Source organism: Armigeres subalbatus, chromosome 2 (assembly GCF_024139115.2).
Source record: "Armigeres subalbatus isolate Guangzhou_Male chromosome 2, GZ_Asu_2, whole genome shotgun sequence".
NCBI lineage: Eukaryota > Metazoa > Arthropoda > Insecta > Diptera > Culicidae > Armigeres > Armigeres subalbatus.
This window is the reverse complement of record NC_085140.1, coordinates 182,064,869-182,077,933: the sequence shown is the minus strand read 5'-3', so window position 1 is coordinate 182,077,933 and position 13,065 is coordinate 182,064,869.

The following is a 13,065-nucleotide window of genomic DNA, read 5'->3' as shown; positions in this document are numbered from 1 at the left end:
CACGTCCCGAATCGTCCTATAAAAATCGACTTCAGTGTATTAAAATTGTAATATCGATCGATCATCACACATCACATTCCATAGTAAATTACCATCGACACTAATAAGTACCTGATCTCAAATTGTTATTCAAATTAAAACTATTTTATTATTCTCTGATTTTGATGAATCAAAATTTAACCACGAGTCTTACTTCAGTTTTGGTAGCCCTTGAGCAATATTGAGAATTAGACTTCGGTTTCATAGGACTAATTTGTTAATATTTTTTTCCCAAAAGTTTTCCTAATTCAGGATTTTGATAAGCTCCAGTCGATTTACTTCTCAATATATCTAAATTTCAGAAAAATTCTAACTACTATTCTTTGATTTACACATACAATTGGGCAATGTTTCAGTTCGTTCACCTGCTGTGACCTTTGGATCCTGGAAGGACATTCAAGATGGAATCCACTAATGACAACCACAATGGACAGTTTACTCCCTACCTCACGTTCTTGTATGCACAAATCTCAATAGATGATCAACATGACTAAAATGAGCTCTGGTTGAGTAAGACTGGGGCACGATAACCAACCAAATTGAATATTTTCCTCAAAAGTTGGTTAAATATGACAAAAAAAGTTCTTGGTGGAGTTCCTGAAGAGATTTCCGGAGGAAATAACGATTTTTTTTTACGTTTTATTAGAAATTCCTTTGTAAAACACTACAAGAAATTCTGCGGAAACTAATATAGGCATTTAAAAAAAACATTAAGGCTCTCGTTGGGAAATTCCTTTAGTAAAACCACAGGTAAAACCATAGAATATTCTTTCAGCATTTCATTTGGAAATTCATTAAGCAAAGAAATAGTTTCTGAAAAAAATCCTTAAACAATTTCCGAAGAAATTAAAGGATTTTTGAAGGAATTTTCGAAAGAACTTAGTGTAAAAATACTTCGTCTGAACTTGGCCAACTTCACTTTTGATCCACGATGGACTTCCCACAAATCACACCAAGGAAATACAAAACCGAACTAGCTTGTTTGTTCGCTAAAAGTAGACTCGTTTATTCGTCATGAGGTACAAAGGTTTGGGAACGTAGGCCTTGCTTATTATATGTACAGGTATTTTATAATTTTGCCTGGAAACACCGACTTCAAAAATAATATACATTAGGGAATCGAAGGATCTCCCAGAGAAAAATCATGAAGAATCTTTTCATTAAATTTCGAAAAAATGTTCTAGGGAATTCCTAGAAGAATTTCCGAATGGTTGCCTAAAAGCAATTTCCGAAGAATTTCTGAAGAGATTCCCGAAAAAATCAAAAGAAATGGAGAATGTTGTGACGGAATTACTGAGGGAAACAACCAAGAACTTCTTCCTAAAGTTACCAAAGAATTTTCAAAGGATTACCCGTAGAAATTCCCAAGGAATTACTTAAGGTAGTTCTGAAAAAAATCCTCTGGGAATTTCAGGAAAAGATGTCAAAAAACTTGCTAAGGAACCCATAGAGGAATTTCTTAGCTTTTTTTTCTAAAAAAAATCCGGTGGAATTCCTAAAATAATCCTTCATATTAATTTACGAAGAAATTTCTAAGCAAACTTTCAAAGACTAAATATATTTCCAAAGGAATCTGTAAATGAATTTCTGAAGGAATTTTTAGAGAAATTCTAAAATATTTTCCGTCGATATTTCAAAAGCAATTTGCGAATGATTTTCGAAAGGCACATCCGAAAAAATTTCTAAGCGAATTACGAAAGAATTCCTAAAGGATTTTATGGTTTTCTTAAACAAAGGAATACGTGGAGGAAATTCTGACGTAATTCCTGAAGTAAATTTTAAGGAATATCCGAAAGAATTTCCGAAAAACTTTCTGGAATTCGTTTCCGGAGAAGTTTTTGTAAAACTTTTGGAGGCAATTTCCTAGGGAATTCCTGGACGAATCTTCAAAGGAATCTCTGGAGGGAATTTCAAATAAATTACTGGGAGTAATTCCAAAGGAATTCTTGAAGAAATCTAGGAATTACTTAAGTAATACCAACATACATTTTCTCTGAAACTCTATTAGGAATTTCTTCGTAATTTCTTTTTAAGAATTCCTTCAGAAATTCCATCATAAAATCCTTTAAAAATACCTTTATGGATTTCTCTGGAAATTCAAAAACTCCTTTAAAGTTCTGTTAGGATTTATTTTCGAAAATCCATTCAGGTTCTCTTTTGGGAATGCCTTCAACAATTTATTTGGAAATCCCTGTACTGAACCCAACACAAATTTCTTCAAAAACGCCTTCAAAAATTTATTTGGGAACTCCTCTAGAATTTTATTTCTTAAATAATAAAAAAAAACGCCCAGAATTCCTTCGGATATTCCTCCAGGGACTTCTTTGAAATATTATTCGAAAAACCTCCGAGATTTCCTTCGGAGATTTCTCCAGATTTTTTTCTCGGAAGATCTTCCAGGAAACCTTTGGAATTTATTGAAAATGAAGTTGGTTGCGATGTTACTTATTGAATTTTCGAAAAAAAAAATCCTAAAATAAACAACAAACACTGAAAGACTTTCGGAAAGATGAAGGCATTTTCGAAGAAATTTCTGCAGGAAGTTCCGGAAGAATACCCAGAGAATGTTTTAAAGGAATTGCTGGAAGAAGTTCTGATGAAATTCCTTGGGTAAATTTTGAATGAATAATTCCTTATGGATATCTAGAAGAATTTTTTCAGCGATTCATTAAATAATTGCCGAAACAATTTCAAAACGAAAAATTTCCGAAGAAATCCTCAAAAAAATGTCTGAAGAAATGCTCTAAAAAAAACGAATGGATTTCCTTAAGAATTTTCCGCAGGAATTGCTAAAGGAACTTCCAAAGGAATTCCACAAAGAGTCTCCGAAGGAGAATGTAGGAATTCGTGGAACAAAATCCGAAAGCATTCCTTAAGCAATTTCCGAAAGAAATTCGTAAAGGATTTTCTGAAGAAATCCGTAATGAAAATTCTTAAGGAATTTTCGGAGAAATTTTGTAAGGAATCTCCAAAGGAATACCCAAATTCCTAATTTCTAAATAATCTTCTAAGGTTTTTTAAAAGAAACTTTTCGGAAGAATATCTGGAGGAATTCATTCAGGAGGAATCTGGAGGAATTATCAAATCAATTATTTCGGAACTAATTTCTAAATGAATGTTTAAACGATACTTATTTCGAATATTCCCAGAAATTCCAGGAATTTTACAAAACAGTATTAAATAATTTCAAGACAATAAAATGAAATTAAATTTTCGTAATGTTTGAAATACCTGACATTTTAACTAAATATTTTGACTAAATACTAAGTATCCAGGCGACAACGCCCCAGTTCTGGGTTACAACAGCTGTGAATAAAAATATAAGAAGCGTTTTTAACTGATGCTCGTAATATTTGCTCAGTAATATTTGTTTTGCTGATGCTCAGCAAGTGGTTTCGTTATATTCAGACATTGACTTCAAAGTACAAATTACTTACTCGGGAGTAAGAAAGAACAAAAAAAAACCTGTAGAGCAATCACAGTTGGGATTTAAATATTTTTCTAAATCAGTTTGCCTTATAAGCCAACTTGAAATTTATAAACTGCAATAATTAACCTGCACCAATGCCAGATCCTTTAAGAATGGGGACGCTTTGGGCATGTATCCAGGCCCCACGAAAGCTTATAAACCACAACAAACCCATTTTGCGAGTCATCTACAAATTTAGGTGCCCGACTGAATGAGGCCTTGGCTTAACGCATTCCAAAGATCAATTTAACAATTTATGTATTTTTATACTAGATGAAGTCTCATTCAAACTTTCAAACTAATCAACCAACCTATTAGTTTAAGATTTGAAATTGAATTTTGACGAGAGCCACCTTAACAACATTGATGAACTGTCATAAGACTAGTTCAGTACTATTCCAATTAACTCTACCACGCTGTATTTAGAAACGTATTTCGACCTCAATTATTAGGCCGTTTTCAGCGTCTCGTGTTGGCTCGACTCGACTTAAGTTAATTGATTTTTTCATTGCGATTAGTCATCGGCATGGCAAAACTATGATCGGTGCAAAACTATGTAGTGCAGTCAGGCAGAGGCCTTTTTCATCAGTGATAATGATGTGAGATCTCTTCTTTTCGGCAACACTTTTCTGATGCGTTCCCTGTGACGATGAGTCGTAGCCGTTGCTGATGAAGCAAGTGTGTAGGAGCCGGACAATACTAAATACTCATCCTACTTGGTTGGCAATTGTACAAAAATACATATGAGAGAGTTAGTTCTGAAAATGTATTGCGAGAGTTCGGATAGTGCCCGGTGCTGGGAATTTGCTGTCATCAGTACCCGCTAAAGCTGCGGAGGACGACGGAGGTCCTTCGTAGCTTAGTAGGGAAAGCACCCGTACTGGTTTCGTGGAATCAAACCCCACCGAAGGCAGCGGTTACTCTCCAATACCGTTTCCGTACTAAATCTATCACATGTTGTGCATATGCATAATCAAGTTTCAGACATAGTAAGGAAATCTCTGTGTTTGCGAGGATGTTGATCAAGTCGTGTGGGCATGGGATGAACATCGTGGCCCCTTATCTACACGAACTGAACATCTTCGGGTCCGAGGTAAACAACCAAAGCCTATTAGGGAAGTGTTGGCTGGCCTTGATCTCGATTGTCTGTTCCTTGTATTTCTGAAAATTTCTGATGTTAGATTGTAATCATAGTCCGCCCATCCATTTATCTGTCGTACAAAAGATATTTTATAATTAGGAAAGCTTTGATCACCGCGTGACTTTATCGAAATTAATTTATTGGCTTTTTTCGGTGATAATTATACTACTCAAAGCGAAAGGGAGTAGATGAAAGTAATGAAGATACAGATTCGATTGACACCGCAAGCGAGCGGCAAGTGTGAAATGAATAGAAACTGAAGATTAGCAGAGGGCCATATGAGAGAACAAACATAGTTGAAATCGCTGTTATTCTGCCTAACGTCCGCAGGAACGGCTTAGGCAGAATAACAGCGATTTCAACTATGTTTGTTCTCTCATATGGCCCTCTGCTAATCTTCAGTTTCTATTCATTTCACACTTGCCGCTCGCTTGCGGTGTCAATCGAATCTGTACAGTATACCCCCGCTGATCCGACAAATGTATGGCCGGACTATCGGGGTTTCTCTCGTTAATCCGACTGTCAAATCCATACAAATGAACCAAAACATAATCACAGAACAAATTTGAAAACTGACAGCATAATGTGTTTAAATGGGTGTTGATACTTTTTAATCCGGAAAATTCCGAATTAGCGAGATCCGGACTAACGAGTCGTCGGACTAGTGAGGTCCGGATAAGCGGGGGGATACTGTATCTTCATTACTTTCATCTACTCCCTTTCGCTTTGAGTAGTATAATTATCACCGAAAAAAGCCAATAAATTAATTTCGAACAGATATTTTAGTTACAAGATAAATATTGTCGCTTCGGTTCCTTTTGTTCTGCTGTCCGAAACAAGTTGGGTACTTCAATTGTTGCGTTCGACTGTGACTGATTATTGACGACGGTATTTTTCGGCTGTTTGCTATAACTATCCGACGTTTCGGTTCTAAATCCCTGATGAAGGTGTAATAAACACCGAAACGTCGGATAGTTGACGCAAAACCCGTATTAGCTTATCATAAAGACTGAAAGAGCCGAAAAATACCGTCGTCATGTTGGGTACAGAAATATTAAATCGTATGAGTTTTTACATCATTGACGCCCTATGCTCGCCAGTAAAAGATGTTCCGGATAGCGACGACAGCGAGAACCTTTATCTTGTGATTGTACGACAATTCCCCGAAAACCAATTCCCCGAATGCAATTTCCCCGAATGTAATTTCCCCGAATGTAACAATTCCCCGAATGCAATTTCCCCGAATGTAACAATTCCCCGAATGTAACATTTCCCCGAATGGAACAATTCCACGAAAATAAAATACCTGCAAACACATCTTTGCAATCGACTGTATGCATCCGAAAAAGCAGTGTTTAAAGATACATTCAAGAGTGTCTTATTGGAAATTATCAGCTGAATAGCCTTTGGTAGTATTTGTAGTTCTTGATCCTCCAAGATGTGTTGTTGAATTATAAAGATATCAGAGTACAGTGTTCTCTAAGGTAGTTTTTTTTCCTAAAATAGTATCAAACTGCAATTCTGATTGAAAGCCTTTTGGTAAATATTTTTCCTATCTTCGGAATCATACTCCTGTCCTGCATATACCTTCTTCAAATATATAAGGCAATGGTGGATGTGAATCCTTGTAAACAAAAAATAATGCGTTTGCCCGGAAAGAGGCAATGGTGAATGTGACTCCTTCTTTAAAAAGAATGCATCTGCTCGGAACAATGCAATGGTAAATGTGTCCCTTATTCAGTGAATGTTGCACCAGATAATGAATGTTATTATTCGTTCTTTTATAACCTGTATCTGTCATGATTATGGGTGATAATGGGGGATGTGATGCATTCTTTAAAAGAAGGCAGTTTTACAAAGTAAGAAAACGGTAGATGTGTTCCTTCAAAAATAGACGTTAGCTAGAAATAATGCAAAGATGAATGAATTGAGAATGAGAATAAGGACTAATCTGATCTCTTATTTTGATGCAGGCGAATTTGGCCATAATAAGGGAAAAAATATATAAGATTCCTTATTACGCAATATGTATTAAATGTATTATATTTCACCGAAAAACATTTTGCCGAATCCAATTTTCTCAACATGGCATTAGGCGGTCTGTAACTTTCGCGGTGTGACTTTTGATGGATTCTACCTTTTTCAGAATGACCTTTGGAAGAATGTCGTTTTTCAGAATGTTATATTAAACAAATAAGCATTTTCTTAGATAAATGTGGTGTAATATAACAGCAGTTTTGAAACATATAATTGCTTCATATCAATCATTTATTATACCTGGCAAGCGTGGTACTTGCTTAGTAAACGAATTATCTCCTCTTTTTGCTATATTGCGGACAGAATTTCTGTCTCGAGAGACCTTAATTTAAAGAAGGCATTATCTCCTCCATTCTCATTACACCGGACAGACGCGATCATTTAAGAAGGCGTTGTTTCATTCTTTCACTTTATTCCAGACAAACGAGTTCATTTAAAGAAGAGACTATCTATCCTCTCTGCCTTATACCGGGCAAATGTGTTCATTTGAGGAAGACATTATCACTTTCTTTCCTCTAATACCGGGCGATGCTATCATCTGAAGAAGGAATTATCTCCTACTGTCATCTTATACCGGACAAACGCGTTCATTTCAAAAAGACATTCCCACAGTTATCGCAAGCTTTCCGGTACCTGCCTGTTGCATGAATGTCTTGTGTAGCAAGTACAATGGATACACTGTGCACAAGGAGCCGAAAATACTTCTCACCCTGAAGCATCTCAGGCCACACCGAGAATCGAACTCGCAACCTCCGGATCGGCAATCATACGACTTTGTTCGCATGGCTTACTTAATACCCATCGCCTGTGCCTCACTCAAAAAGAAGGGAGATGTATTCGGGGAAATGTTACATTCGGGGAATTGTTACGTTCGGGGATATGTTACATTCGAGGAAATGTTTCATTCTGGGAATTGTTATTCGGGGGAATTGCATTCGGGGAAATTGCATTCGGGGAATTGTTATTCGGGGAATTGTCGTACAATCTTATCTTGTAACTAAAATATCGTTTGTCGTACCCCATCACGAATGCCTTCCTCGTGATGGCCATTTTGATGCCTGACGTTGGCTCCACCCCACTACCCCGAGTGCCAGTACCCCGAATGCCATTACCCCGAAGGCTGCTACCCCGAATGGGACAGTACCCCGAAAACCATCACCCCGAATGCGACACTGCCCCGAAATCCATTACCCCGAAAGGCAATTACCCCGAAAACATTTAGAATCTATCCAGTATTTTGCGCTCGATAATGGCGGTCTAGTGAGTTCCTTTTTGACATTCAAGAGGTAGAAAATATTTACATATTTTAATCAATGTAGGCTTCGCTTGTAGTGCCCTATTGGCACTCATCGGGATTCTCAACAACAAACAAACGTCACATACGTTCTATAAGAATTTTGTAATTGTCTCAGTTCCATTTTTCCTAATAATTTTATTTTCTAGGAATGTGAGGACCACAACGCATAACAAAACCAAAGAAAATGAATAATTAATTCGTGTAGATCAAGTCAATGATGCTGAAAGTCCTAATGGATTACTAAACATACATGCATTCTTCGCAACCACAGCCAACACTTCTGCTCTGACTTTCGATTTTATGTGGAACTGTTGGGGATTGATGCATTTATCTCACCTCGTTTTTTTGCAATTACTTACGAACACAGCGAACGTAAGAACTTCCCACAAGTCTGCTGAATACGCGAAATCTCAAACAAAATTGTTTAAAAATTTATAAAGTTTTCCAATAAATTTACGTGATAATATCACACAATACAAACGAGCTGAAAAAAAGACATAGGCATTCAAATACTATATTCTAAAAAATATAAATTCAAAAGATGTGTATATGATCTTTTTCAAATTGGATTGATACTGCATATTAATGTCTCGTATTCAAATTTCTGTTCTTTTTGGAAGTGTAATTCAACGAGAACGAAGAATAAAAATTTGTGATAGTTGGTAGTTTAGCATTTATATTCTCATCCGTACCGTTTTTTACTAAGTTGCATTCAACGTTTTCTGGTACACTTCTACGTATTTCTAGTGATGTAAAAACCTTTTATAAACTTGGTCGGAAATAGGGGCGTTTTCAATCAGACCTTCTCCTCTTCAAATATAGTTGAACTCATTGCCTTCAACTGTTGAGCTCCTAAAAAAATTCAAAAGGGACATAAATAGCATTATTAAGACACCAAGTTTAACGATAATTATAACTTATGATTATATCTTACTTCCCTTACATACACGGAAGAAATAAACTACCCAATAGTGAGTTTAATTCATCCAACCTCGAACATCCGTACGGGAAGCCAAAACTGAGTAAGTAGGGTCGAAGTAGTTTGCCTTTACTCCCATGTTAAAAAAAGTACCCAACGGAAGAATTATTGACCCAATTTTAAGTTTAATTCACTCAATTTCGACCTCAGGTAATAAAACTCAAAATTGGCTTCCCGTATTGAACTGGCGTCGTTGGATTGTTTGGCTCTTTTGTTTTTGACAACAAAAGAAAGAGTGGATGAAAGCGAAGATAAAAAATAACTCAAAAGTAAGTTTAAAAGTACTCAATTTTGGGTACTTTTTTTCTTCCGTGTACGATCGATGACGTTTGTTTATTTTCCAACAAATTTTTATTTCATCATGGCAAACTAGATGAGTTCCAATGTTTTCTACCTCTTGAATGTCAAACTAAGGGTAACTCACACCGCCATTACCAAGCGCAAAATACTGGATAGTATTATATTATTATGTTTAACACCAACAGATATCGAAGAATTGCAATAGTTTTTAACCATTCTACGAAATGGAGTAAGTGATCCTTTTTTTCCAACAGAACGCGTTTTCCCGGTATAAGGCGAACAGAGGAGATGATGCCTTGTTTAAATGAACGAGGTTGCCCGGTATAAGGCATACAGGGCAAATATGACTTTTTTTAATAAATGCATTTGCCCGGTATAAGGCAGACAGGGGAGAGGATGCCTTCTTTAAATGGACGTGTTTTCCCGGTATAAATTACACGTAGGAAATAATGCCTTGTTTAAATAGACGCTTTTGCCCGGTATAAGGCATACAGAGGAGATGATGCCTTCTTTAAATGGACGCGGTTGCCCTGTATAAGGCACACAGAGGAAATTATGCCTTGTTTAAATGAACGCGTTTGCCCGGTATAAGGCAGACAGAGGAGATGATACCTCCTTTTAATGAACGTGCTTATACCTCGATAAGGCACACAGAGGATATACTGCCTTTTTAAAAGTAACGTCTGCTCGTTAGAAGGCGAAACGAGATGATGCCTTCTTTAAGTTAACGCAACTTCCCGAAGACAAACAAGATCTCCCTTTCTCTCACTCTCATACACAAACCATCTTACTCACTCACTTCCTCTGTTTCACTAATTATTACTCATTCACCTGATGTCATTCATTCGCCCACTCTTACTCACTTAATCACTCTTACTCACTCATCCACTTTTACTCAATCATTTACTCTCAAACATTCGCTCTCTCTTTATCGTTCACTCTTACTCACTCACTCTTACTCACTCATTCTTACTCGTTTACTCTTACTCGCTCGCTCCTTAACTCTTACTCGCTCACTCACACACTCACTCTTACTCACCCATTCACCCCCTCGTCGATCTGAGATTTAGACCACGCTTCATCCAGAATCCGTTGCTTTTACTACAGCGACCAAGGAACAACTTCTACCTTGTTGCCCTAGTAGTCATGCTGACGTGGACCGCAATTGCCTCCAACTCTCTGCATTGTGCATGAAAACGTGCTGCATAATCTCCCCCTGCCATTCAGGAATCTTGAAAAGAGCCATACGACGTGGAACGGGATCTTACGGAGTAAGAATACTTAGTTCCATACTGCATTGAAACAGTTTCAGTTCCATTTATTGTTCATTCATATGAATTATGAATAAACTGTTATTGAGTAACATTTTTTTCATTGAAATGAAATATAAACTTGAAATACTGACTAATTCGGGGTAATGTCCCATGAGGGGTAATGGCATTCGTGGTTATGACGTTCGGGGTAGTGGCCTTCGGGGTAATGGCATTATGGGTAATGGAATTATGGGTAGTGTCGTAGAGTCCTATCGTTAATCCAGGGAGCTCTATTCGACAATATAGAGCGTTTGTCAATATTAGCATGATTTAAAAATTATTAAAATATATTTATTATTTTCTTACAAACCGTCCAAAGCAGAACAAACTAACCACAAACTCGGATTTCGCGAATGTTCTGCGTCCTACCTGAAACACGATCGCGCGCCAATCAAGAAAGAAGGCAGAAGGCAGAAACACGATAAAACAGGCACTGATTGATTTTCATTTCGACCGCACAAAACAAAACAAAATCGGACCGCGCTAACTATCTGCTTACTCAACATCAGCATCGTAATTACTTAAGCACTCTAAATTTCCTTTTTGTTCTACTTGGAATACAATAACCAAACAGCGTCCCTTTCGGTTCCAAAAAAAACTAACTTTATTGTACATGTAAGAGTAATAAAAAAACTGTCACTTGTCATAAGACGAGTTTCTACAGTCCCATTTAATTCCACCACTTAATTGTACTTTGACAGATACGTATTTCGACCTCAACAGTAAGGTCGTCTTCAGTGTCTCGTACTTGACTCGACCGTGCTAATTTTTTGAATGCGCGAAATGCTGCTTCTTCTTTTTCTTGCAACGCCAAATCGCCAATCGATAAGTTACAGAAATTTTTTAAGAGCAAAACAATCAGAATTTAGAGTGTATCTTTTCTCTCTTTACATAATGGAAGTTTTTTTTAATTTCAACAGTGCTTCGCAGCGCTATTTGAACCAACTGATCCCGTTACGATCTTTGCAAGGACCCGTGCCTTCGTTTTACGTTGGACCCGTTTACGGAAGTAAAATTCTGACAAGCGGTGGTAATCCTGCAGGGACACCGTTTTGGAAAAAAAAAACCCTTAGGAGGTCACGTCTCCACGCTCAGCAATGAGCATTAATAAAAACAAGAGGAAGGATTAACCTCTGAATTCTCCACTTCCTTCAAAGAAACAAGGTTGGAAGCTGGAGACTTCAGATATTCCTTCTAACTCTAATATTCAAAATAATTTTTCTCCTATCGAACTGAGCAATCAGTTCGATTTGATTAATGTCGAAATTGAGCAAATCGAATCTACATCTAGCCCTGGTAATTCGATCCATGCGAAAAAGCAAATAATGTTGCCGAGTTTTCTGGCTTTAGGAATGAGAATTCGACTAGCTTTCAGGGGATCAAGTTTTCATTTAACATTGCCAGAAAGGGTGACTGCCGCGTTTTGCCGGGATCCTTTGACGATCGCAAACGTCTTCTTCAGTATTTAACTGAGAAACGCCATAAATTCTTCACATATGACGACAAAACTGAGCGATTGTTCAAAGTCGTCTTGAAAGGTCTCCCCAGTGATGATAAATCAGTGGATGAGATTAAAATTGAAATTTCTCAATTACTTGGATTTTCACCAGTCCAAGTGATTAAAATGAAAAAGAAATCTCGCTCTGGTGCTTTCCAGAGGGGTGTTTCTCAAGAATTCTATTTAGTTCAGTTTAACAAATAATATGAAATGTTAAGAAAATTATTTTGAGCTTTTTAGTGGAATGTCTTTACTTGTCATAAGACGAGTTTGTAGAATCCCATTGAAATACCACCACTTAATCCCCTGTATTATGTCCCATGTCCGTGTTACATGGAAACATTTCCGCAGACCTGAGGGAAATTTCCAAAACCCCACTCAGTGCCGTAAGTGCCAAAAGTGGGATCACGGAACTAAACATTGCCACATGGATGCTAAATGATTCCGATAAATTTAAATGTGTCAATTGTGAGGGCAATCATAAATACAATTTCTGGGAATGCCCTTCACGCAAAATAGTTTTGAATTCCCGTGCAAAATTGATGACGGGAAATTCCAATAGGATCCCAGATCCGCCGGGCAAACATATTTCAAACGTTCAAAATCTTATTTGGCCAGATGTCCTATTCGCCCAAATTACCCATTCGGCCCTCCTTAGCCGTGCGGTAAGACGCGCGGCTACAAAGCAAGACCATGCTGAGGGTGGCTGGGTTCGATTCCGGTGCCGGTCTAGGCAATTTTCGGATTGGAAATTGTCTCGACTTCGGCAAAACAACTGTATTCGGCCAAACGGCCCTCCCCCTTTTCAAAACCATTGAAATGGTCTGCCTCTTATGTTTTTTTATTTTTTATGATCAAAACACCTAAATTCTACTTGTGTCACCTTTACTCTGAACCCTCCAACAGATTCGCGTGGCACCTATGATCAAGAGTATGTAGGCGCATATTTTTCGTCTGTTAAAATAACCGGCAGTTGCTCGTGTTCCGGCACT